Below are 26724 nucleotides of genomic sequence, written 5' to 3'. Positions count from 1 at the left end.
TGAGTCTGAGTGAACTCCGGGAGATGGTGATGGACAGGGAGGCCTGGAGTGCTGCGATTCATGGGGTCACAAAGAGTCGGACACGACTGAGCAACTGAACTGAACTGAACTGATAGTGACTAAACGTTGTCACTTAATGGAATCAGTTTAGTGAGCTGTACAAACTAAATTAGCAAACTCTATCTAGTTTCTACTGAATGTGTGTCTAAGTCACAGTTGGCTATCTTGTTAGTAGCCTGAGTTAAAAGTTCAGTGAGACAACCAATAAATGCTGGAGAGGGGGTGGAGAAAAGGGAACCCTCTTACACTGTTGGTGGGAATGCAAACTAGTACAGCCACTATAGAGAACAGTGTGGCAATTCCTTAAAAAACTGGAAATTGAACTGCCTTATGACTCAGCAATCCCACTGCTGGGCATACACACTGAGGAAACCAGAATTGAAAGAGACATGTGTACCCCAATGTTCATCGCAGCACTGTTTATAATAGCCAGGACATGGAAGCAACCTAGATGTCCATCAGCATATGAATGGATAAGAAAGCTGTGGTATACATACACAATGGAGTACTACTCAGCCATTAAAAATAATACATTTGAATCCGTTCTAATGAGGTGGATGAAACTGGAGCAGATTATACAGAGTGAAGTAAGCCAGAGAGAAAAACACCAATACAATATACTAACACATATATATAGAATTTAGAAAGATGGTAATGATAACCCTGTATGCAAGAGAGCAAAAGAGACAGATGTATAGAACAGACTGTTGGACTCTGGGAGAGGGAGAGAGTGGGATAATTTGGGAGAATGGCATTGAAACATGTATACTATAATGTAAGAAATGAATTGCCAGTGTAGGTTCGATACAGGATCTAGGATGCTTGGGGCTGGTGCACTGGGAAGACCAGAGAGATGATATGGGGAGAGAAGTGGGAGGGGGGTTCAGGATTGGGAACTCATGTACAACCGTGGTGGATTCATGTCAATGTATGGCAAAACCAATACAGTATTGTAAAGTAAAATAAAAATAAATAAATAAATAAATAATGAAAAAAAAAAAAAAGTTCAGTGAGACAGTGAACTAACCCAACCTTACACTTCTAGGGGATGTCCCTTGCACATTGAAGGCTCATTAACAGAGATTTTGCTCTGAGATTGACCACAGTGTACTTGTTCTAACAGATTTTCTTACTTTGAGACATGATAAATATCTATTACAAATCCAGCTAACATTTAATTTTTAAATTATTATCTGTATTTGTTTCTAATATACTCAGGAAGTATGCATAGTTCCCCATCTGTTCAAATATTGATTCTGATATATGATTTAGTAAATTCAAGAATGGTTGGTTTGTATACTAAACTTCACATGTGACTCATAATATGTTACATTTATATTGTCATTTAGAGTTCTACAAAGTCTTTCCATGAATGCTATCTGTGAACAAACTAGGGAAACAAAATCATGTTTAATTCATCATAATATCCTTAGTATCTAACCCAATGCTAGCTCATGAAAGGTATATGTACAGGGATTTAATGAACTCATTAGAGTCTCTCAGCAAGTCAAAAATGCTATAATTTTAACATGTTCACAAATTATTTGGTACTCTTTTATTAGTTTCTGTTTATTGCCACATGACAAATTACCACAGAGTTAATGGCTTAAAACCACACAAATTTATTGTCTTATAGTTCTCAGTCAGTCAGTTCAGTTTCTCAGTCATCTTCAATTCTTTGTGACCCCATAGACTGCAGCACATCAGGCTTCCCTGTGTATCAACAACTCCTGGAGCTTATTAAACTCATGTTCATTGAGTTGGTGATGCCATCCAACCATCTCATCTTCTGTTGTCCCTTTCTCTCCTGCCTTCAATCTCTCCCAGCATCAGGGTCTTTTCAAGTGAGGCAGTTCTTCATCAGGTGGCCACAGTATAGAGGTTTCAAATTTAGCATCAGTACTTCCAATAAATATTCAGGATTGATTTCCTTTAGGATGGACTGATTGGATCTCCTTGCTGTTCAAGGGACGCTCAAGGGTTTTCTTTAACACGACAGCTCAAAAGCATCAATTCTTAGGTGCCCAGCTTTCTTTATAGTCCAACTCTCGCATCCATGTATGACTACTGGAAAAACCATAGATTTGACTAGATGGGCCTTTGTTGGCAAAGTAATGCCTCTGCTTTTTAATATGCTGTCTAAGTTGGTCATAACTTTTCTTCCAAGGAGCAAGTATCTTTTAATTTCATGGCTGCAATCACCATCTGCAGTGATTTGGGAGACCCCCAAAATAAAGTCTGTCACAGTTTCCATTGTTTCCCCATCTATTTGCCATGAAGTGATGGGACCAGATGCCATGATCTTCATTTTCTGAATGTTGAGCTTTAAGCTAACTTTTTAACTGTCCTCTTTCACTTTCATCAAGAGGCTTTTTAGTTCCTCTTCCCTTTCTGCCCTAAGGGTGGTGTCATCTTCATATCTGAGGTTGTTGACATTTCTCCCGGCAATCTTGATTCTAGCTTGTGCTTAATCCAGTCCAGAATTTCACATGATGTGCTCTGCATATAAGTTATATAAGCAGGGTGACAACATATAGCCTTGATGTACTCCTTTTCCTATTTGGAACCAGTCTGTTGTTCCATGTCCAGGTCTAACTGTTGCTTCCTGACCTGCATACAGATTTCTCAAAAGGCAGGGCAGGTCGTCTGGTCTTTCCATCTCTTTAGGAATCTTCCACAGTTTGTTTTGATCCACACAATCAAGGGCTTTGGAATAGTCAATAAAGAAAAAGTAGATATTTTTCAGAAACTCTCTTGCTTTTTTGATAATCCAACGGATGTTGGCAATTTATTTCTGGTTCCTCTGCTTTTTCTAAATCCATCTTGAACATCTGGAATTTCACAGTTAATGTACTGTTGAAGCCTGGCTTGGAGAATTTTGAGCATTACTTTGCTAGCCTGTGAAATGAATGCAATTGTGCAGTAGTTTTAGTATTCTTTTACATTGCCTTTCTTTGGGATTGAAATGGAAAATGACCTTTCCAGTCTTTGGCCAGTGCTGAGTTTTCCAAATTTGCTGCCATATTGAGTGCAGCACTTTCATGGCATCATCTTTAAGCATTTGAAATAGCTCAACTGGAATTCCATCATCTCCACTAGCTTTGTTCATAGTGATGCTTCCTAAGGCACACTTGACTTCACATTCCAGGATGTCTGGCTCTAGGTGAATGATCAAACCATCGTTGTTATCTGGGTCATGAAAATCTTTTTTGTATAGTTCTTCAGTGTATTTTTTCCTTCTCTCCTTAATATCTTCTGCTTCTGTTAGGTCCATACCATTTCTGTCCTTTATTGCACTCATCTTTGCATGAAATGTTCCTTTGGTATCTCTAATTTTCTTGAAGACATCTCTAGTCTTTCCCATTCTATTGTTTTCCTCTATTTCTTTGCATTGATCGCTAATGAAGGCTTTCTTATCTTTCTTTGCTATTCTTTGGAACTCTGTATTCAAATGGGCAATCTGTCCTTTTCTCTGTTGTTTTTCACTTATTTTCTTTTCACATCTCTTCATAAGGCCTCCTCAAACAACCACTTTGCCTTTTTGCATTTCATTTTCTTGCGGATGATCTTATAGTTCTAGAGGTCATGAAGTCAAAGCAGATTGACCATCAAGGCAGGACTTCAGTTTTCTGAATTGCCTATTTGGTTGTCAGAGGCTACCTTTGCTTCACTTGTGGTTCTGTCTCATTTTGATCTCTGCTTTTTTTTTTGTTGTTGTTGTCATCATAACTCCTTCTCTGATTCTCACCCTTCTGCTTGGTCTTATAAGACTTTTCTGATTATGCTGATCACAGCTGGATAATCGAGGATAATCTTTCATTTGCCAGATGCTTAGTCATATTTACAAAGTCTCTTTTGTCATGTAAGGTAAACTATATACATGTTTCTGAGATTAGGAAATGAACACTTTTGGGGGAGGGGAGGGTGTGTAGCCTATCACACCTCTCAAGAAGAAGAGTCTAATTTCATTTCCTTTGACAGTGGAATGGCCTTGATAACTTGTTTAGAGAATAGAATATGATGAAAACAATGCTGCATGAATTTCCAAAAAACATGTCAATTCACCTATACAGCTTTACATGACTTTTGCCTATAGTTAACAATATCATATTGTGCACTTAAAATTTAAGAGGGCATTATTTACATTAAATGTTTTTAAAACCCACACAAACATACACGCATATATTTGAAGGTAAAATTTGAGAAAAACATAAATACAAAAGTTAACTCCTCTGTAAGGCACAACAAACTTGGGGAATGCTTTTTACTTTTATAATTTTTTATGAGATGGGACGTCTAAACATTTTTTTTCTGGATACTGGAGAAAAATGTCACTTAGTTCTAAGATCAATATTTTATCCCAAAGCTCAAATTTTCTTCCATAATTGCTTCCTTCAGTATTCCCTAAATTAATAACACTTGTGCACACCTGAGTTTCCCTCGTGTCTCAGATCATAAAGAATCTACTTGCAATGCAGGAGACCTGGGTTTGATCCCTTGGTCAGAAAGATTCCCTAGAGAAGAGAATAGCTACCCACTCCAATATTCTTGCCTGGGAAATCCCATGGACAGAGGAGCATGATAGACCACGGTCCATGAGGTTGCAAAGAGTCAGACACAACTGAGTGAGTAAGCACACACACACACACCTAGAAACCATCTTGTACTTTACCTTCTCATTTCTTACATTAACTGGTTATCAAATTTGAAAACTTCTGCTTCTTAATATTTCTCAAATCTCTAAGTTTTCACCTCTGACCCTCACCCTTCTATCCATAGCTTTAATTCTCATCTGGGCAACATTGGCAGTCACTAAGTATTCTTGTCACCTCTTGCTTTTTCCCTTTCTGAATAATTCTCCATCTTCATTTTAGGGTTTTCTTTCTACAGAGAAAGTTGAATTATGCTATCTTAGGTACTGATTCCATTTACTGAGTTCTTGCCATGTACCAACCCCAGTGACTTGTCTTTTACCTATGATATGAATGTCTTTGGGCTACTATAGCAAAATGCCATCAAGTATGTGACTTAATCTAAAGATATATATATATATATACATATATATATATATATATATACATATTCAGATTTCTTTCCAATGTCAAGGTTTTGGCCTAGTCAGTTTCTGGTAATGGCTCTTGTCCTGGCTTGGAGACAACTGACTTTTCTTTGTTCTCATATGACCTTTCCTTGGTGTGCACTTGAATAAAGGAAATAACTCTAAGGTGTCTCTTCTCCTAAAACACTAATCCTATCAGATGAGGGCTGTCCTCTTAAGATGGCATTTAAATTTAATTGCTACTTTAAAGCCCCATTTCTGAATTCAGCCACACAGGGGGTTAGGTCTTCAAAAATGAACTAAATGGGAATACAAAATTCTGCCCACTATATCTATATAACTAGATTTGATTTTTTAAATAATTTTTATTTAATAATTTTTAAAATTTTTATTTATTTTTTAATTGAAGGATAATTGCTTTGCAGAATTTTGTTGATTTTCATCATACATCATGAATTAGCCCTATCTAGGTATACATATGTCCCCTCTTTCTGGAAACTCCCTCTCATCTCCCTCCCTATCCCATACCTCTAGGTTGTTACAGAGCCCCTGTTTGGATTCCTTGAGTCATATAGCAAATTCCCATTGGCTATCTATTTGACATATGGTAATTTAAGTTTCCATGTTACTCCCTCTATATATCTCACCCTCTCCTTTCTCCCTAACTCCATGTCAATAAGTCTGTTCTTTATGTCTATGTCTCCATTGCTTCTCTGCAAATAATTTCATCAGTACCATCTTTCTATATTCCATATATGTGCAATAATATATAATGTTTATTTTTCTCTTTCTGACTTACTTTACTCTATATAATAAGATCTAGGTTCATCCTCCTCATTAGAACTGACTCAAATGCATTCTTTTTAATGGCTGAGTAATGTTCCTTTGTATATATGTACCACTGCTTCTTTATCCACTCATTTGCTGATGTATATCTAGGGTGCTTCCATGTTCCAGTTATTGTAAATAGTGCTGCAATGAACATTGGGGTACATGTGTCTTTTCCAATTTTGGTTTCCTCAGGGTATATGCTTAGGAGTGGGATTGCTGGGTAATATGGTGGTTTTATTCCTAGCATTTTAAGGAATCACCGTACTGTCTTACATAGTGGCTGTATCAGTTTACATTCCCATTAGCAGTGAAAGAGGGTTCCCTTTTCTCAATACCTCTCCAGCATTTATTGTTTGTAGACTTTTTGATGATGGCCATTCTGACTGCTATGAGGTTGTTTCATTGTAGTTTTGACTTCTGTTTCTCTAATAATGAGTGAATATTATTTGTCATTGTCTTCCTTTGGCATTGAAATGAAAACTGACCTTTTCCAGTCTTTGGGCAGTGCTTAGTTTTCCAAATTTGCCAGCATATTGAGTGCAGCACTTTCACAGCATCATCTTTAAAGATTTGAAATAGCTCAACTGAAATTCCATCACCTCTTCAAGCTTTGTTAGTAGTGACACTTCCTAAGGCCTACTTGAAATTGCATTCCAGGATGTCTGATTCTAGGTAAGTGATCACACCATCGTGATTATCTGGGTCACAGAGATCTTTTTTGTATATTTTTTTCTGTGTATTCTGGCCACCTCTCCTTAATATCTTCTACTTCTGTTAGGTCCATACCATTTCTGTCCTTTATTGTGCTCATCTTTGCATGAAATATTCCTTTGGTATCTCTAATTTTCTTGAAGAGATCTCTAGTCTTTCCTATGCTATTCTTTTTCTCTATTTCTTTGCATTGATCACTGAGGAAGGCTTTTTTAAAATTATTTTTTATTGAAAGATATTGCTATTCTTTGGAACTCTGCATTCAAATGGGTATATCTTTTGTTTCTTCTTTGCCTTTAGCTTCACTTTTTTTCTCAGCCATTTGTAAGGCCTTGCCAAACAGTGATTTTTCCTTTTTTTACCTTTCTTTTCTTGAGGATGGTCTTGATCACTGCCTCCTGTGCAATGTCATGAACCTCCAGAGTTCTTCAGGTACTCTGTCTGTCAGATCTAATCTCTTGAATCTTTTGTCACTTCCACTGTATAATCATAAGGGATTTGATTTAGGTCATACCTGAATGGTCTAGGGGATTTCCTACTTTTGTCAATTTAAGTCTGAATTCGGCAATAAGAAGTTCATGATCTGAGCCACAGTCAGCTCCTTGTATTGTTTTTGCTGACTGTATAGAGCTTTTCCATCTTTGACTGCAAAAAAACACAATCAATCTGATTTCACTATTGACCATCCTGTGATGTCCATCTGTAGAGACTATTCTTATGTTGCTGGAACATCAAGAAAGCAAGAGCATTCCAAAAAATAAACTACATTTGCTTTACTGACTACATCAAATACTTTGACTGTGTGGATCAAAACAAATTGTGGAAAATTCTTCAAGAGATGGGAATACCAGACCACCTGACCTGCCTCCTGAGAAATCTGTATGGAGGTCAAGAAACAACAGTTAGAACTGGACGTGGAACAACAGACTGGTTCCACATCAGAAAAGGAGTACGTCAAGGCTGTATATTGTCAACCTGCTTATTTAACTTATATTCAGATACATCACGTGAAATGCTGGGCTGGATGAAGCATAAGCTGGAATCAAGATTGCCAGGAGAAATATCAATAACCTTATATATGTAGATGACACCTCCCTTATGGCAGAAAGCAAAGAAGATGTATTTGCTAACCATCTATGTGTCTTTGTAGAAATGTCTGTTTAGGTTTTCTTTCCACTCTTTGATTGGTTTGTTTGTCTTTCTGGTGTTGATTTGTATGAGGTGCTTGCATATTTTGGAAATTAATCCTTTGTCATTTTCATTTGCTATTATTTTCTCTTATCCTGTGGGTTGCTTTTTCTATCCCCTTTTATAGCTTCCTTGATGTTAAAGCATCTGTCTGCAATTTGGGAGACCTGGATTTGATCGCTGGGTTGGGAAGATTCCCCAGAGAAGGAAATGGCAACCAACTCCAGTACTCTTGCCTGGAAAGTCCCATGGATGTCGCAGAGTCGGACACGACTTCACTTTCACTTTCACTTTGCTTTGCAAAAGGTTTTATGTTTAATTAGGTCCCACTTGCTTATTTTTGCTTTTATTTCCCTTACTCTAGGAGGTGGATCATAGAGGATATTGCTTTGATTTAAGTCATCAAGTGCTCTGCTTATGTTCCCTTTAGGAATTTTATAGTTTCTGACCTTACATTTAGATCTTTAATCCATTTTGAGTTTATTTTTGTGAATGGTGTTAGAAAGTGTTCTAATTTCATTCTTTTACAATTAGCTGTCCAGGTTTCCCATCACTACTTATTGAAGTGGCTGTCTTTGTCCCAATATATATTCTAGCCTCCTTTGTCAAAAATAAGGTACCCAGAGGTGTGTGGGTTTATTCTGTGCTTTCTATCTTATTCCATTGGTCTATATTTCTGCTTTTATGCCAGTACCATACTGTCTTGATGACTATAGCTTTGTAGTATAGAATGAAGTCAGGAAGGTTGATTTCCCCCAGTTCTGTTTTTCGTTCTCAAGATTACTTTGGTTATTCAGGGTCTTTTGTGTTCCCATATAAATTGTGGAATTTTTTTGTTCTAGTTCTGTGAAAAATGCCATTGGTAATTTGATATGAATCACATTGAATCTGTAGATTGCATATGGTGATATAGTCATTTTCACAATATTGTTTCTTCCCACCCAGTAACATGTAATATCTCTCCATCTGTTTATGTCATCTTTGATTTCTTTCATCAGCATCTTATAATTTTCTGTATCCAGTTTTTTTGTCTCCTTAGGTAAGTTTATTCCTAGGTATTTTATTCTTTTTATTGAAATAGTGAATGGGATTGATTCTTTAAATTTTCTTTCTGATTTTTCATTGTTAGTATATAGAAATTAGGAATGCAAGTGATTTTTGTGTATTGATTTTTGTGTTGATCCTGCAACTTTGCTGAATTCACTGATTAGCTCTATTAATTGTTTGATAGTACAGGGTTTTCTATGTATAGTAGCATGCTATCTGTAAATAAGAGAATTATATTTCTTATTTTCTGATCTGGATTCCTTTCATTTTTTTTTTCTTCTCTGATTGCCATAGCTAGCACTTCCAAAACTGTGTTGAATAATAGTGGTGAGAGTGGACATCTTTGTCTTGCTCCTGATCTCAGAGGGAATCCTTTCAGTTTTTCACCATTAAGGTTAATATTTGCTGAGGACTTAGCATATACAGCCTTTACTGTACTGAGATAGAATCCTTCTATGCCCATTTTTTGAAGAGTTGGGACCATAAATGGGGCTGAATTTTGTCAAAGGCTTTTTCTGCATCTATTGAGATTGTCATATGGCTTTTATCTTTCAATTTGTTAATATGGTGTATCACATTGACTAATTTGTGTAGGTTGAAGAATCCTTGCATCCCTGGGATAAACCCAACTTGATCATAGTGTATGAGTTTTTTAATATGTTGTTGAATTTTGTTTGCTAGAATTTTGCTGAGGATTTTCACATCTATGTTCATCAGTGATATCAGCCTGTAAGTTTTCTTTTTTTGTGTGTTGTTTTTGTCTAGTTTTTAGATGTGTCTTTAAGTCTGAAGTGGGTTTCTTGTACACAGGATATATCCATTCAGCCAGTCTGTGTCTTTTGGTTGGAGCATTTAATCCACTTACATTTAAAGTAATTATATATATATATATATATATATATATATATATACACACACACACACACACACACATATATATGTATATGTATAGGTATATACATATATATTCCTATTGTCATTTTCTTAATTGTTTGTTTGCTTGGTAGGCCTTTTTCTTCTCTTGTATTTCCTAACTATATAACTCCCTTTAACATTTGATGTAAAGTTGGTTTGGTGATACTAAATTCTCTTAACTTTTCTTGTCTGTAAAGCTCTTGATTTCTCCATCAATTTTGAATGAGATCCTTGCAGGATAGACTAATCTTGGATGTAGTTTTTTTTCCTTTCAGTACTTTAAATATATCATGTCTTTCCTTCTGGCCTGCAGAGTTTCTGCTGACAGATGAGCTGTTAAGCATATGGATTTTCCCTTGTATGTTGCTTTTCCTTTGCTGCTTTTAATTTCTTTCTTTGTGTTTAATTTTTGTTAGTTTGATTAGTCTGAGTATTGGCAAGTTTGTCTTTGGTTTTATCCTGGTACTGTTTGTGCTTGTTGGACTTGATTGGCTATTTCTTTTCCCATGTTGGGGAAATTAACAACTATAATCTCTTCAAAAAATTTCTCAGTGCCTTTCTTTTTTCTCTTCTTCTTCTGGGACTCCTATAATTTGAATTTTGGTGCATTTAATATTGTCCAGGAGGTCTCTGAAACTATCCTCAGCTATTTTCATTCTTTTTACTTTATTCTGATCTTCAGCAGTTCATTCCACCATTTTATCTTTCAAATCACTTATCTGTTCTGTTTCAGGTATTCTGCTATTGATTCCTTCTAGAGTATTTTCAATTTCAGTAAATGTGCTGTTTGTCTCTGTTTACTTTTTATTTCTTCTATGTCTTTGTTAACTGATTCTTGCATTTTATACATTTTTCAGTTTCAGATCATATTTATTATCATTATTCTGAATGCTTTTTTCAGGTAGTTTGCCTGTTTCCTCTTCATTTATTTGGACTTGTATGTTCTAGGTTGTTGCTTCATTTGCACAGTATTTCTCTGCCTTTGCTTTATTTATTTATTTTTATGGTGTTTGATCTTTCCTTTCCCCAGGCTTTAAGGTTGAATTCTTTCTTCCTTTTGGTTTCAGCCCTCATAAGATTGGTCTAGTGATATGTGTAATCTTCATGAAGTATATGACTTGTGCTTGTGTTCTGGTGGAAGGAAGTGAATTTTTCTTTTTTTCTTTTCTCTTTTTTTCCTCTGAGGGGTAGTGTTGAGTGAAGTGTTAATCCTGTCTGTTGATGACTGGGTTTGTATTTTTGTTGTTTGTTGTTTGGATGAGGTATCCTGAACAGGATGCTGCTGGTAGTTGGGTCATGTTGGGTCTTGTATACAAGTGGTTGCCCTTGTGGGAGTTCTCACTAATTAATACTCTTTAGGGTTAGGAGTTCTCTGGTGGTCTGGGGTCTTGGAGTCAGCACTCCCACTCCAAAGGTTCAGGAATTGATCTCTGGCTGAGGAGTGGAGTGTCCACAGGTGGCTTGTAATGGCATTGAATGGGATTGAAACAAATACCAAAAATAAGAAACAAAAACCATATCCCAGGCAAATGGCAATTACAAAAGCAGGCAAATAATAACTACAATAACGGAATACACACACAGACACACACACACACACACACATCCATAAGCAAAACCAAAACAGACCAACAACAATAAAGTGCAATAGGTTGACCTGGCAAACAAAGGAAACAAAAAATGATATCCAGCAGTTAAAAACAAGACTAACTAAAATACAGCCTGAGAAGCAAAACTAAAGCAAGGTGGCAACTGGGGAATAAAGCAATGAATAGAAAGCAAACTAAAAAACACAGTGGGGGAAAAAAAAAGGAAGGAAAGAGGGAAAAAATAAAAACGCAATGTTAAATAGAGGTAAATAAAATAGATTTATGTATATTAAAGATTAACTGCAATGCAAAAAGAACACTAGGAAAAGCAAACAAAAGAACGAATGTAGATAATTAATTAAAATTAAAAAAACTAAAATTTAAATTAAAAAAGGAAAACCCCACAGAACTAAAAAAAGACACAAAAGAAATAGAATGTGTAATTTAAAAAAATGCTCAAAAGCTTAAATAGATTTAGTAATACTAATAAAACCAGCAACTACAACAACAGATGAAAAACAAGAGAGGAAAAAAAGTAAGAAAGAAAAATCTATATGCAACTTCAGAACATGTTAAAATGTAAAAATAATAAATGTTTTTCTTGACTTTCTGCTGTCAGTGTCCTTTCCCTCACTGGGCATCACAGTCCACCTTGCCTTTCTAGGACGCCCTCCAACACTGTGCTGGTCTTTGGACCCACTATGGGGACAACTTAGACTCTTATCTGGTCCTACTCCTGTGTGTTCTTGCCTCCAGTGTCCACAACTGTCAGAACTAGCTCATTTTCTTTTGTGGGAACTCTCCGTTTATATATTCCATAGGCAGAGTCTGTCTAGTTGATTGTGTGGATTTAATATGCAGCTTGTTCAGCTGGTGGGAAGGGTTTGGGTCCTCTTCCTTAGCCACACTGCCTCTGGGTTTCAATTATGGTTTTATCTCTACCTCTGCAAGTAAGTCATCCACAGGGTTTTGTTCCTGAGGCTGCTGTGGAAGACTCAGGTCTGCCCCAGTGAGGACCAGATGTGGAGGTGGTGCAGCTGCTCGGATCACAGGGTCCTTGGCATCACCAAGTACTCAGGGGAGCTGGCAGCTAGGGAAGCAGGAAATATGATGCTCTAGAAGGGCATGGCAACCCACCCCTGTATTCTTTCCTGGAGAATCCCACTGACGAAGAAACCTGGTGGGCCACAGTCCACAGGGTTGCAAAGAGTCAGACATGATCAATCAAAGCAACCCTACATGCATGGATGCAGGACTTTTTCTAGCATCTGGCAGCTCTGTCCCAGTGGTGATCATGCATGCAGGTGGCGCGGTAGCTTGGATCATGGGAACCCTGGCAATGCTGGCTACATAAGAGTGCTGGCACTGCTGTCACAGGAGATATGGTGCTATTAGGGCTTTTTCTAGCCTGTGGCAGCTCTGCCCCAGTGAGGATTGAGCATGAACGTGGTGCAGCTGGTTGGGTCCTGGGGACCCTGAAAGTGCCACGTATACAGGGACACTAACTGCCTCAACCACAGGAGCTATAGCCCCAACAGAGTTTTTCTAGCCTCTGTCAGCTGGTGATCAGAAGGCCTCTTTGACTTGTCTTTCTCTGTTGTTCCACCCATTCAGGCACTTAAAGGGCTTCCCTGGCTGGGGTTCTTCTCTGTTGTTTGGCACATCAGGCACTTTAAAGGGACAGCCTCTATTGTTCAGTTGCCAGTGCTGGCAGTGTGAGGAGAGAAGCTACAGTGATGGCTCTACTCCTTACATGTGACTCTTCAGTATTGCCTTGACTCCATGGCTGCCTGTTTTCCTCCACAGGCATTTCCCACTACAGTTTTCTCCCTCAGGTCCCCTTGGGCCATGTCTCCATAGTCAACAGCAGACTTCACCCTGGGATTGCTCCACAATCCCTATGCTCCAGCTCCCAGCTACTGTGCCCTCTAAGGGACCCGTGTCCCTGTCCAGGGTACATATGGCTGCAGTAAGGATTATTTGTGTGATTTTCATTCCATTTAGATTGTTACACATCAGCTGCTTCACTCTCAGCTTCAAATGTTTCTCCTCTGTCCCAAAGAATTGCCCCCATGGTAGGGATCAGATCCCTGCTCCATTTCCCCTACCCACCAAGGGCAGGTCCAATTCTACTAACTCTCCTCTTTTTTTCCCTCTGCTTCCTTTTTCCTACCAAGTTTTGTGTGGTTCTATATATTCTTTTCTGGTGGTCAGGTACTGCTGCCCACTGTCAGAGGGTATTCTGGAAGCTCTTCTGTGTCTAAAGGTGTATATCTGATGTATCCATGGAGATAGATGTATTCCACATCCACTTACATCTCTGCCATCTTGTTCTCTTCCTGATTTGATTTTTTATCACAATTAAGCTACTAGGTAGACTTTACTATTACTATTTTATAAGTATCCCCAAACAGAAAGGACTGTTTCAATCTCTATTCTAATGTAGAACTTCCTTATTATAGGAAGTTGCAACCTGGTTGCATGGTTGCAACCTGAGCAATAATACCTGACCATAAAGTACCCTACCATTTGGTGATTTTCTATAGATTTTACAAATAAACACCTGCACAATTTCTCCTGTTGACTATTTATCTCTCCATGTTGGGCATTCTAATTATTAGACCATGGTATGTAAGCTTCTGTGTCTTTATACATGATTCTTTCCCTAGTTAACTTTCTACTCATTTTCTATAGCTTATTATATGTCACCTCTTGCAAGAAATCAAGACTTACCCCTCTCAACTATATACTTTCAACTATATACTGGGAATAAATTTTTCCTAATACCTCAATTGCACCCTTTGCCTGTATGTTACATCACTGGGGTGTCATTGTTTCATCTGTTCCTTCTCCAGTTGCTTATGGACTCTTTGATTTTAATGCCTGAGTCTTGGCGTTCTCTAGCAGGTAGAGATAGTTAGATTTCCATACATGTAAAATGAATAACTTAGGGTCCTGTATAGTTAAGTACAGGTCATCCTTCCTTTGCAGTAGAAGCTGTGGTTTTTTCCATCTCATCTGTTCCTATTTATCCTGATGACTGGTAAGTTCAGTGTTACAAAATTTTTCTTACCTCAAAATTGTAATATCTGTGTATGGATTTAAAAATGATTTTTGCATTTTAAGTAACAATTTCCATTCTTTTGGAACAAATTTTACCTAAGCCTCAACCTGAGAATGTGAAACTTACAGAAAATTCCATTCTACTATTAAACTTTGGAAAGTAATTTTAGAAGTGAAAACAGAATCCAGAAGTTAAATTTCATTTCTAAATTGGTATTTATTTGGAGCATAGTATTGAAAATTGTCTTTCAATTTTCAGTGAGCTTGTCAGCTAGTATATTGCTCAATGACTTCAAGATATAATATCTGCTACCATAGTAGCCTAAGGACCTTAAAAAATGATCCATGACTAGTGGAATTAAATTTTGTATAGAACAGGTGTCTTGTTACATATTAAGGATCATAAAATACTGTTCCTTTATATTAAGAATTAAAAAAAATTCATTATGAATTTTTTCATTCATAATGAAATAAAGAGTTTAACAAAGGGCTTTAGGCTTTCAGTGTGTTAATAGACAATATATATTTTTTGTTTATCTGAATAATAATTACACATTTACAAATTCAATCATCAACCTTGGAAAATGCATTCAGTTGCAATACCTAGAAGTATGTGTTTTTCATTTTCCATTGATTAAGTAGTGCCAGTTATAATAAAGGTTGGAAGATAAAGAAAGCTTTTAGCTGTTAAAGTACATACATGTTTATAATACATAAAATATTTCAAAATTTCTTAACTTGGAGCTCATCATTTAACCATAAAGACCAAATATCAAGTTGTCTTTATAATGATATTTAATAAAAAATTTTGCAAATCTTTGCACTTATACTCCAGTACTCTTGCCTGGAAAATCCCATGGACAGAGGAGCCTGGTAGGCTGGAGTCCATGGGGTCACTAGGAGTCGGACACGACTGAGCAATTTCACTTTCACGTTTCACTTTCACGCATTGGAGAAGGAAATGGCAACCTACTGCAGTGTTCTTGCCTGGAGAATCCCAGGGTCGGGGGAGCCTGGTGGGCTGCCTTCTCTGGGGTCGCACAGAGTCAGACACGACTGAAGCGGCCGCAGCAGCACCTTATGTAGTTTACTTTTGTTTCAGTATTCTGGCATAAACTTTAAAATGGGTCTCCTTCCCTCACTGTCATATGTATTGCTAAATACTTTAGAGATACATTAAATACAGTTATCATTTTCCTTAATTTTTATGTAATATACTCAGAGAGGTGATTCTGTAAGACAGAGGACAGAGTAGATTTGTGTTAAGGTAAAACGAGAGAGGGTAGAGAGTGGAGGGAGAGGAAATAGCACTAACACTATTAAGGATAGATCTAACTTATGCACCATTTATAAAACTTTTTCTGAAAAAATATAACATCAACAGTTATTTTTTTTCTTTCATTTTTCAAAGGGTGAGAAATGTGCTGGGGTTTTGTTGTTGTTGTTCATTTTATTCTATTTTAAGACTGTTGTCATTGTGCCCTTGGTATGTATTAGTTTGGAATGTGTTAGCCAGCAAGGGCTGCCATAGCAAAATAATACAGAATGGGTATCTTGAATAATAGAAATTTATGTTTTTACAGTTCTGGTGTCTAAATGTTCAAGATCAGCGTGCTAGACAATTTGGTTTCTCTTGCGATCTCTCTCTTGACCTATAGAAGGTCATCTTTTGGGGGTACCCCCACAAGGCCTGTACTGTGTATATGTGCATCATTGGTGCCTCTCTATCTGTCCTAGTCTCCTCTTCTTACAAGGACACTAGTCAGATTGGACTAAGATCTACTTTAATGATTTAAATCCCTATCTCAGATATAGTCACTTTCTGAGTTATTAAGTTTGGGAGGCCAGTAGATATCCACACAGAAAGTATGGATTTTTGCTGTTTTCTTACCCAAAAAATATAGATTTGACTTGTTGAGAATATTTATTTACATAATATTTATTCATATTACTTTTCTTTATGGAACTGTACTTATTTATTATAATTCCTGTGCAACTGTTTATGTATTACAAATAGTATTTGCTAAGACTGTTACAGGAAATTGACCTATCACTATGGTCTAGCATGACCTGCTTCTTGGTGGTTCAAATAGTAAAGAAACTGCCCACAATGTGGAAGACACAGGTTCAATCCCTGGGTTGGGAAGATCCCCTGGAGAAGAAAATGGCTACCCACCCCAGTATTCTTGCCTGGGAAATCACATGAACAGAGGAGCCTGACAGGCTCTAGTCCATTCAGTCTTATAGAGTCAGACACGACTGAGTGACTAACACAACAACATGGTCTAGGACAACAGAAAGGAAAAGAGAAAAATTTCAATATGATTTTTACATTGAATGATACCTATAAGGAGAATATACATCTTAAAGAGAAGAGCAATAGAACTAGAATGAAAGCTTTCCTCATGGGAAGGCTTTCAATATAAATCTGAAAGCTATGAAGGAATGAAATTTCTTTATAATGAGATAGAAAGTGTAATAGACCACTGACTTTTGAAAACCCTACAATGTGTTCACTGTGTTGCACACTTGAAATTGTATTATTTAAACTATATAATTATCTATTTACTTAATAATTAAATTAAATATCTTCCATCAAAAGTGATAACAATAGTTTATTCATTCAGAGTCTATCCATATAAAACTATATAGAACTTAGATGTGTGGCAATATAAATATAAATATGAATATAACTCAGTGCTTCACCCACCTGCCATCACTAGACAAAGACATCCTATTATGTTTTATTTCACATTATGATTTCAGATATTATTTAGTCCATGTTATATATTTTTTCCTTTATCAAGAATTCTAGCTTTTTACATTAATGGCATCTTAATAAATAATTATCATCCTAAAAATGCATGTGATTTTCTTACAAATCATTGCTCTTGGTTGAACAGTTGAATGGGTACAACTCACTAGGCTATGGGATACAGACAAACTAAAGGGACCTGTTGCTTTCAAGTTGTTGAGATCTACTGCAGGAGATGAAAAAGCAAGCTAACTTAACAAGCCAATATGATAACTGGAAAATTAAAGGTAAACACATGGTGTTTAGAGGCAAAGACTATAATTAGGCTCAGGAGTTCAGTGGTGCCACAGAAGGTCATGGAAGATGACAACATCAAAAGTAAATTTTGAAGAGGATAGAAGAGAATATAAAATGGGAAAAAGTGAAAAACTATCCAAAGTTCTGATGTATATCTATTATAGCATGTTTCCAGGTTACAGGAGAGAATTTTAATATCTTACTACTAAGCAGGAGGTGCAAGATTTTGAGTATTGAAATGACAGAAGGAAGCAGGACATCTTTCACAAGAAGCCTCATAATGCCCTGCTAAGGTGTTTAAATTGTATCTTGCAAGCTTTGGAGAGGTCGATATTGAGAATAATATTTCTTAGAGGATTCTGTACTCAAATTGTCACAAACATAGCAGCTTCAAACCACACACATTTATAATCTCAGTTTCTGTGGGTCATGGGTCCAGACATGGCTTATTTAGGTCCCCTGCTTAAGGATGCACAAGCTACAAGGCAGGGACAGCTGGACTGTTTTCACCTGGATACTCAGTTGGGGAAAAAAATCCCCTTCCAAATTCATTTAGGTTGTTGACAGAACTTGTTTCCTTGTGGATGCATGACTGTTTGTCTGCTCGGCTGCCTTGAGTTCTTTTTTTTTTTTTTTTAATGGGTGTATACAAGCTCCCGATCTGAATCCCCCTCCCACCTCCCACCCCATATCATCTCTCTGGATCATCCCCATGCACAGCCCCAAGCATCCTGTATCCTGTATCGAACATAGACTGGCACTTCGTTTCTTACATGATAGTATACATGTTTCAAAGCCATTCTCCCAAATCATCCCACCCTCTCCCTCTCCCTCAGAGTCCAAAAGTCTGTTCTATACATTTGTGTCTCTTTTGCTGTCTTGCATAAAGGATCATCATTACCATCTTTCTAAATTCCGTATATATGTGTCAGTATACTGTATTGGTGTTTTTCTTTCTGGCTTACTTCACTCTGTATAATGCCTTGAGCTCTTGGAGGTCACCCTTATATGCTTCTGTACAAGGAGCTCACAATCATAACATAGCTGCTTGTTTCTTCAAGGCAATAGGAGAATTTGTCTGTTTTCTGTCAGCTAAATTATATGGCTCATAATATTGTTGTGGGAGTGTTCTATTGATTAGACATAAGTCATTTGCTCCTCACACACTCAAGAAGAATGTATAATACAATGCTTTGCAATAATGAGAATAATAAACAATATGGTCTAGATCATAATTATTCCTATGGCCTACACCACCAGGGTCAGCATTTCTTGGGAACTTTCCAGAAATTCATATTTTCAGGTCCCACCCCAGACTTACTGAGTCAGAAACTCTGGGAGTGGGGCCCAGTATTCTGTATGTTAGCAAGGTCTCCAAGAGACTTGGATGCCTGCTAAATGTTGAGAAACACTGACCTCAATGATTGATCTTGCTCTCCTAGAAGTGAGGTTTTTATGTATCACCTGACAATACTGAAAAATGAGCTGAGGAATGTTTTTTAAAATCAGATTAACTCCATCAGAATTAATAAGAATGGTAATAGTGAAAGAGCAAAAAGAGAGACTAAAAAACAGAGTCCAGGTATGAAGCCAGGCTCAAACTATTAAGTCATGTACAATAATATATGGATAAAGGAAGGGAAGTCGAGGAATGGGTAGTGAAAGACATTCCTAAACTGAAGCATGAAGATATACTGTCAATTTTTATCTGCTTTCTATATTTAAAGACATGGCTTGAACATTACTGATGCAAAAGGGGAATAGACAGCGGATGTTGGTATTTTATCCAGAGAGAGTCTATAGAATGAAAACAACAAGTGCTGAGATATATCCACATTCAAGGAACAGATAGAGAAAGAAAACAGATAAATTTAGTATCAAAAATGCAGTAGAGGCAACTGGAGAGACATTTCTTGGAAACTTAGGAAAAGGATAATTAAAAACAAAGGAGATATTCAACAATGCCATATACCACATGACGGAAAATTTTTGTTTTGAATGACTTAAACCTAACTCAAACCATTTAAATAAATTAATATCTGGATAAGTGAATTTATCCTTTCCTATTCATGGAATGTCTAGGTGGTGGCTGACAGTCATGGCTGTCTCCAGAGTTTTAAGACATTATTAAAAATTACTTTCTCTCTGTTTATTTCTCTGCTTCCCCTCTCTCTCAATTCTTTTTTAATCTTCCAGGCAGTTCCAGGCTCATTTTTTATTCCAAAGTAAGAGAGGAAGAACATGACTTTCTCTCCCACAGCATTGATATAAATTCTGGAAAAGGACCCTGATTGGCTCTGCTTGGGTTACATCACTCTCCCAAGAGAATAAAATAGGTCAACTGGCCAGTTTGCATCATGTGTCTACTCTTACAGAAAGCAGGAAAATCTAATTTATTAACAGACCATCAGAAACACTGTTATTGCTGGTGAGGTAAGTTCTGAGAAATATCTCTTGGTTTAGACAATTAAAAATTCAGTGATGCTAGATTAATAGCTGAGCTGTTACAAAAGCAAGACCATGGCGTTTTAATAGGTGTAAAGGAAAGGAGGCATAGTGAATGGTCACGTCCTGTCCATAGAGTCATGGCCCTCAAACAGCTTCTCACAGAGAAATCCATCAGTGAGCTCCGGTTAAAGTTGTCGGCTTTGAGTTCAGTTTATATGATGGCAAAAGTAGAATTTAAAATTATTTGTATTTTCTCACCTGAAACAACCACTAGCATACTAAACAAGAGGTTATCTGTCCTAGTCCTGTTGTTTTCAGCTACTCCTATTCAAGGAGCAGGAAGTCTGCATGGGTCAGTGGTCATTCCCTAACTTCTAGAGTGTGTCCTGCCTGCACTACATATTTCTTGCCCAAATGGTTTTAAGTTCATTTACAGGTCATGAACATTTCTCTTCTCCATGTTGATTTTGCAGAGGAAGGATCATCCCACAACTGGCTACAACAGTAGGCCCAATAAGTTACTTTTTGCTGTCTGGAGACAAAGAAAGAACTTAGAAGTGTGGACTCTGATAAACAAATGGATGGGGGTGAGGGTTCTTATAGTGCTAGAGCTGAGGCAGAAAGCACAAAAGGTATGTTGTGGAACAGCTCTCCTTGGCCTCCATAATATAGCAAGGATCTCCAAGAAGTCCCACAGCTTTGACTTGTTCTTCCAGGTTATTATGGATGTTCATCTTTCAAAGTAGTAACTGGTCTCTATTTTGTTTAATGCATGTTATCTTGATTTAGGGCTTCCCTGATGACTCAGTGCTAAAGAATCTGCCTGCAATGCAGGAGACCCAGGTTGACATGGCAATCCACTCAAGTACTCTTGCCTGGAGAATTCCATGGACAGAGGAGACTGGCAGGCTGGAATCCACAAGGTCCCACATTGTCAGACATGACTGAAGCAACTAAACAGCAGCAGCAGCTTGTTTTATAACTTTTAAATATTTAGACATTCATTTGCATTCTCACTTCTACTCAACAACTGTTAAGGGCAAATAATATACCTGCAGAAGACAAGGGATAATATGTATTGTGATTCTGGTCAATCAATTAGTGATAAAATATTCCTAAACAACACATGACATTCTGTGCTATAGAAGTCTGGTTCCTTGCTCTGCAAGTTTGTTTTTAATAAATGACCATAATTATGCCACTAGTTCCTTATACATGTTCTTGGGTGATTTCTTCCCATATATATTCTGATTTTAGTTATGTGAATTTGCTTGGCTAGTGAGATGATGTCATGGTAATGTAACCAGACACTTAAATTCAATGTTTTTCATTGGGGTTTGCCTTCTCTTGCTACTCTGAGATTTCTATCATGGAAAAAGGCTTGGGCTATCCAGCTATGGATAGCTATGGTGAGAGACATATAGCCAAGTCATTATATTACCACAGCTGATATCAAGCCTACTATCAAAAATATGAGTTAGACGGTCATAGGCCATGCAATCTCAGCTGCACTGCTACTTGGCCTCATTGATCAGTTGAATTAGAGCAGATCAGAACAGTGTAACTGACATAGAATATCTGAGAAATGCTAAGTATTTATTGTTTTATACTCATTAAGTATTGGGTTAGCTTGTTACACAGCAAAATTTACTGAAAAATTATTTTTACTCTTCTTTCCTTATTTCCTTCTGATATATTCTAAACTCACATGGTAAAGAAAATCCTTTATGTTCTAATCTGTTTGCCTCTTTAGCTTTATCTCTTATACTTCTTCCCATCTCTAATGCTTGCATCTCATCATGATGCCATTTATAACTGTTTGAAGATCTCCAAACATCCTAAGTTCAGTTCAGTTCAGTTCAGTTCAGTTGCTCAATTGTGTCCGACTCTTTGTGACCACATGAATCGCAGCGTGCCAGGCCTCCCTGTCCAGCATCCACTCCCAGAGTTCACTCAAGTTCATGTCCATCGAGAGGGTGATGCCATCCAGCCATCTCATCCCCTGTCATTCCCTTCTCCTCTGGCCCTCAATCCCTCCCAGCATCAGGGTCTTTTCCAATGAATCAACTCTTTGGATGAGGTGGGCAAAGTTTTGGAGTTTCAGCTTTAGCATCAGTCCTTCCAATGGACACCCAGGACTGATCTCTTTTAGGATGGACTGGTTGGACCTCCTTGCAGTCCAAGGGACTCTCAAGAGTCTTCTCCAACACCACAGTTCAAAAGCATCAATTCTTTGGTGTTCAGCTTTCTTCACAGTCCAACTCTCACATCCATACATGACCACTGGAAAAACCATAGTCTTGACCAGACAGAACTTTGTTGGCAAAGTAATGTCTCTGCTTTTTGATATGCTCTCTAGGTTGGTGATAACTTTCCTTCCAAGGAGTAAACATCTTTTAATTTCATGGTGGCAACACCATCTGCTGTGATTTTGGAGCCCCCCAAAATAAAGTCTGACATTGTTTCCACTGTTTCCCCATCTACTTCCCATGAAGTGATTGCACCAGATGCTATTATCTTAGTAAACACACTCATAAATAATTAATTTTATCTTTACCTCTTATCCTGCCTGAACTTCTCTTTTGCATTATGTATTCATTATTTTCAAGAAGTAAATATCTTCTGACTTTTCAAGGCCCATTCTCCTGTTTTTGTTTTTTTTTTTTTTTTTTTATCCCCCAACATAGAATACTGATTTCTTATCTTTCCCAGATTGCACCCACTTGCCTAAATTTTTTTGGTTGGTCTCTTTCTATTCCATTATAGGTGAACCAACTTCTTGACACCAAGGAACTAGTTGTCTGTGTCTTCTGAACATCTGGTAGAGCTGATAATACATTCTTGGGAAAGATTATAGAATGACAGGTGAAAGAACAAGAAGGGAGTAAAAAAGGAGCATAAAAAAGGGAGAAATGGTGTACAGAATTCTTGCTAGCTTATTCCCCGGACTAAGGTGAAAGGAAGACAATGATTCAAATCAAGGACAATAGTTTTAACTCATTTAGCTGTCTTTTTTGTGTGTGACTCTGGACTTTGTGGTGCTTTTAATTTTTTTTTTTTTTGAGAGGTTCTCCAAGAGCATATCTTTAATTATGAGTAAAAAGAGTCACAACAGAAGTAGGGGGATTGGCTCTGGGATTAAATATCTTAAAGATATTAAATATGGGGATGTATTAGCTTTTAGTGGCCCAGATGGAAAGATACTTCTTTTCTGATTAAAGATGTGAGGATGTGTGTGTGTGTGTGTGCATGTGTGTATGTGTGTGTGTGTGTACACAAGGAAGCAAGTAGTGACATAGAAAATTGAGTGAGTTCTCTATCAAATTGTCTCTACTTATTCCATGAAGATTTAGGCAAAGGAAAGATTAATTGCTGGAAATAAAAGGGAATGGGGGAGATGTAGGAATGCAGTAGTCTAGTAAAAGTCCGGGATAGCTAATGAGTTGACCTTGAGAGTAAATCAATGCTATGCAAGGAATTTTTTCTTTTCTTTTTTTTGGTCAAACCCTTTTATTGTGTTCTTTCCTTGTTGATGCTTTTATAATTAGTATCCTTTTTAGGCAACCATACTTTCTCTTCATGTTACAGAAATTTTCTTACTTTTTTAGAGGATAGAATAATAATGTCTGAGTCATACAAAATCCATACTTGGGTAAAATGGTTTTAGAGTAAACCTTTTGACTTTAACATGATACCTAAAGTTCTCATAATTGTTTCACATTTAGTACTTTTATCTATTTTATAAAAGAATCAACAGTGAAGGAGGTTTATTCATTTGAGCTATTTAACATCTGTAAGAACTAAATTGACAGAGTTGTTGTGATAGAATTAGTTTCCCCCTTTATTCCTTGACATAGAAAAATATGAATAATTTTTAAGTCTGACCTTTATCCCTCCCATTCAACATAAACATCTTGTGACTATTCAAGAAAATAACTATTTGTTTCAGAATAAAATAACTTACAAATCTCTCATTCGAGTATGATGGTGTCAATACATCACTCTACAATAAATGCTTTAGTTAAAAAAAAAAAAAAAAAGCTTTGAAAGAATCATGGTAAAAAGAAAAACATCCAGATGTTAGAGTTATTAAAAACAAAACAAAACAAAGAACACCCTGAGTTTAAATCTTGGCTTTGTGTCTTTTTAATTTTTGACCAGGAAGTTTCACACTCTCTCTTAGGGGCAATTTATGGGTTTAATACAATAGGACTACTATTAATATTAACTGAAATAGCATTTCTAAAATAGAAGACAAATTGTGTGGCACATAAAAGTTCTTGATAAGTGCTTTGCTCCCTCATCTTATACAATTCTCGAGAGCAACAAAATAAAAATTTACAAAACTATATAGTCAATTTATACTGTAAATAGGTATTTCTTTATGAAAAAATGGAAGTTTGTATGAGTTCTGCCACATACTGGGGATGTATATTTTATCAAGGTATACACAAACACAGTATATAATTTACATTAAAATGTTAAATGTCTTTGAAACTTCCTTTGAGATATTTGTTTTTGCAGTGCTTTGTTTATTTTTCTGTCCTATGTCTAGGTATTGGAATTTAGTTAGGGAGGCAAAGTATCCAAAAGTTGTGCAAATATACAAACACCTTTCAAATACATTTTGTCTAAAAATAAACGATTTAAGGGACTAGATCTGATAGACGGAGTGCCTGATGGACTATGGAATGAGGTTCATGACATTGTACAGGAGACAGGGATCAAGACCATCCCCATAAAAAAAGAAATGCAAAAAAGCAAAATGGCTGTCTGAGGAGGTCTTACAAAGAGCTGTGAAAAGAAGATAAGTGGAAAGCAAAGGAGAAAAGGAAAGATATACCCATTTGAATGCACAGTTCCAAAGACTAGCACAGAGAGATAAGAAAGCCTTCCTCAGGATCAGTGCAAAGAAATAGAGGAAAACAATAGAATGGGAAAGACTGGAGATTTCTTCAAGAAAATTAGAGATACCAAAGGAATATTTCATGCAAAGATGGGCTCAAAAAAGGACAGAAATGGAATGAACCTAACAGAGGGAAAAGATATTAAGAAGAGGTGGCAAGAATACACAGAAGAACTGTACAAAAAAGATTTTCATGATCCAGATAATCATGATGGTGTGATCACTCACACTCACCTAGAGCCAAACATCCTGGAATGTGAAGTCAAGTGGAACTTAGAAAGAATCACTTCAAACAAAGCTAGTGGAGGTGATGGAATTCAAAACCTGAAAGATGACGCTATGAAAGTGTTGCACTCAATATATTAGCAAATTTGGAAAACTAAACAGTGGCCATAGGACTGGAAAAAGTCAGTTTTCATTCTAATTTCAAAGAAAGACAATGCCAAAGAAACCTCAAACTACCACGCAATTGCTCTCATCTCACATGCTAGTAAAGTAATGCTCAAAATTCGCCAAGCCAGGCTTCAGCAATACATGAACCATGAACTTCCAAATGTTCAACCTGGTTTTAGAAAAGGCAGAGGAATGAGAGATCAAATTGCCAACATCCTCCGGATATTGAAAAAGCAAGGGAGTTCCAGAAAAACATCTATTTCTGCTTTATTGACTATGCTAAAGTCTTGGACTGTGTGGATCATAATAAACTGTGGAAAATTCTGAGAGAGATGGGAATACAAGACCACCTGACCTGCCTCTTGAGAAACCTGTATGCAGGTCAGGAAGCAACAGTTAGAACTGGACATGAAACAACAGACTGGTTCCAAATAGGAAAAGGAGTATATCAAGGCTGTATACTGACACCCTGCTTATTTAACTTATATCTAGAGCACATCATGAGAAACGCTGGGCTGGAGGAAGCACAAGCTGGAATCAAGATTGCTGAGAGACATATCAATAATCTCAGATATGCAGATGACACCACCCTTATGGCAGAAAGTGAAGAGGAACTAAAGAGCCTCTGAATGAAAGTGAAAGAGGACAGTGAAAAAGTTGGCTTAAAGCTCAACATTCAGAAATCTAAGATTATGGCATCTGGTCCCATCACTTCATGGCAATTAGATGGGGAAACAGTGGAAACAGTGTCAGACTTTATTTTGGGGGGGCTCCAAAATCACTTCAGAAGGTGATGGCAGCCATGAAATTAAAAAAACAAAAACAACAACAACAACAACAAAAAAAAAAACGCTTACTCCTTGGAAGGAAAGTTCTGACCAACCTAGAGAGCATGTTAAAAAGCAGAGACATTACTTTGTCAACAAAGTAGTTATGTATGGATGTCAGAGTTGGACTGTGAAGAAACCTGAGCGCTGAAGAATTGATGCTTTTGAACTGTGGTGTTGGAAAAGACTCTTGAGAGTCCCTTGAACTGCAAGGAAATCCAACCAGTCCATCCTAAAGGAGATCAGTCCTGGGTGTTCACTGGAAAGACTGATGTTGAAGCTGAACCTCCATTACTTTGGCCTGCTGATGGGAAGTGCTGACTCATTTGAAAAACCCTGATACTGGGAGGGATTGGAGGCAGGAGGAGAAGGGGACGACACAGGATGAAATGGTTGGATGGCATTGCTTACTCAATGGCATGGGTTTGGATGGACTCTGGGAGTTGGTGATGGATAGGGAGGCCTGGTGTGCTGTGGTTCAAGGAGTCACAAAGAATCAGACACAACTGAATGACTGAACTGAACTGAAAAAGAAATGAAAAGTAACCCAATAGTGAAAATGTGTGCAGAACATTTTTATAGTAAAATTACTTTTTTATCATGTATGTATTTTAACCTGGAAGATATAGGAGAAT

Source organism: Oryx dammah, unplaced genomic scaffold (assembly GCF_014754425.2).
Source record: "Oryx dammah isolate SB20612 unplaced genomic scaffold, SCBI_Odam_1.1 HiC_scaffold_24, whole genome shotgun sequence".
Classification (NCBI taxonomy): Eukaryota; Metazoa; Chordata; class Mammalia; order Artiodactyla; family Bovidae; genus Oryx; species Oryx dammah.
This window is presented reverse-complemented; position numbering follows the sequence as displayed.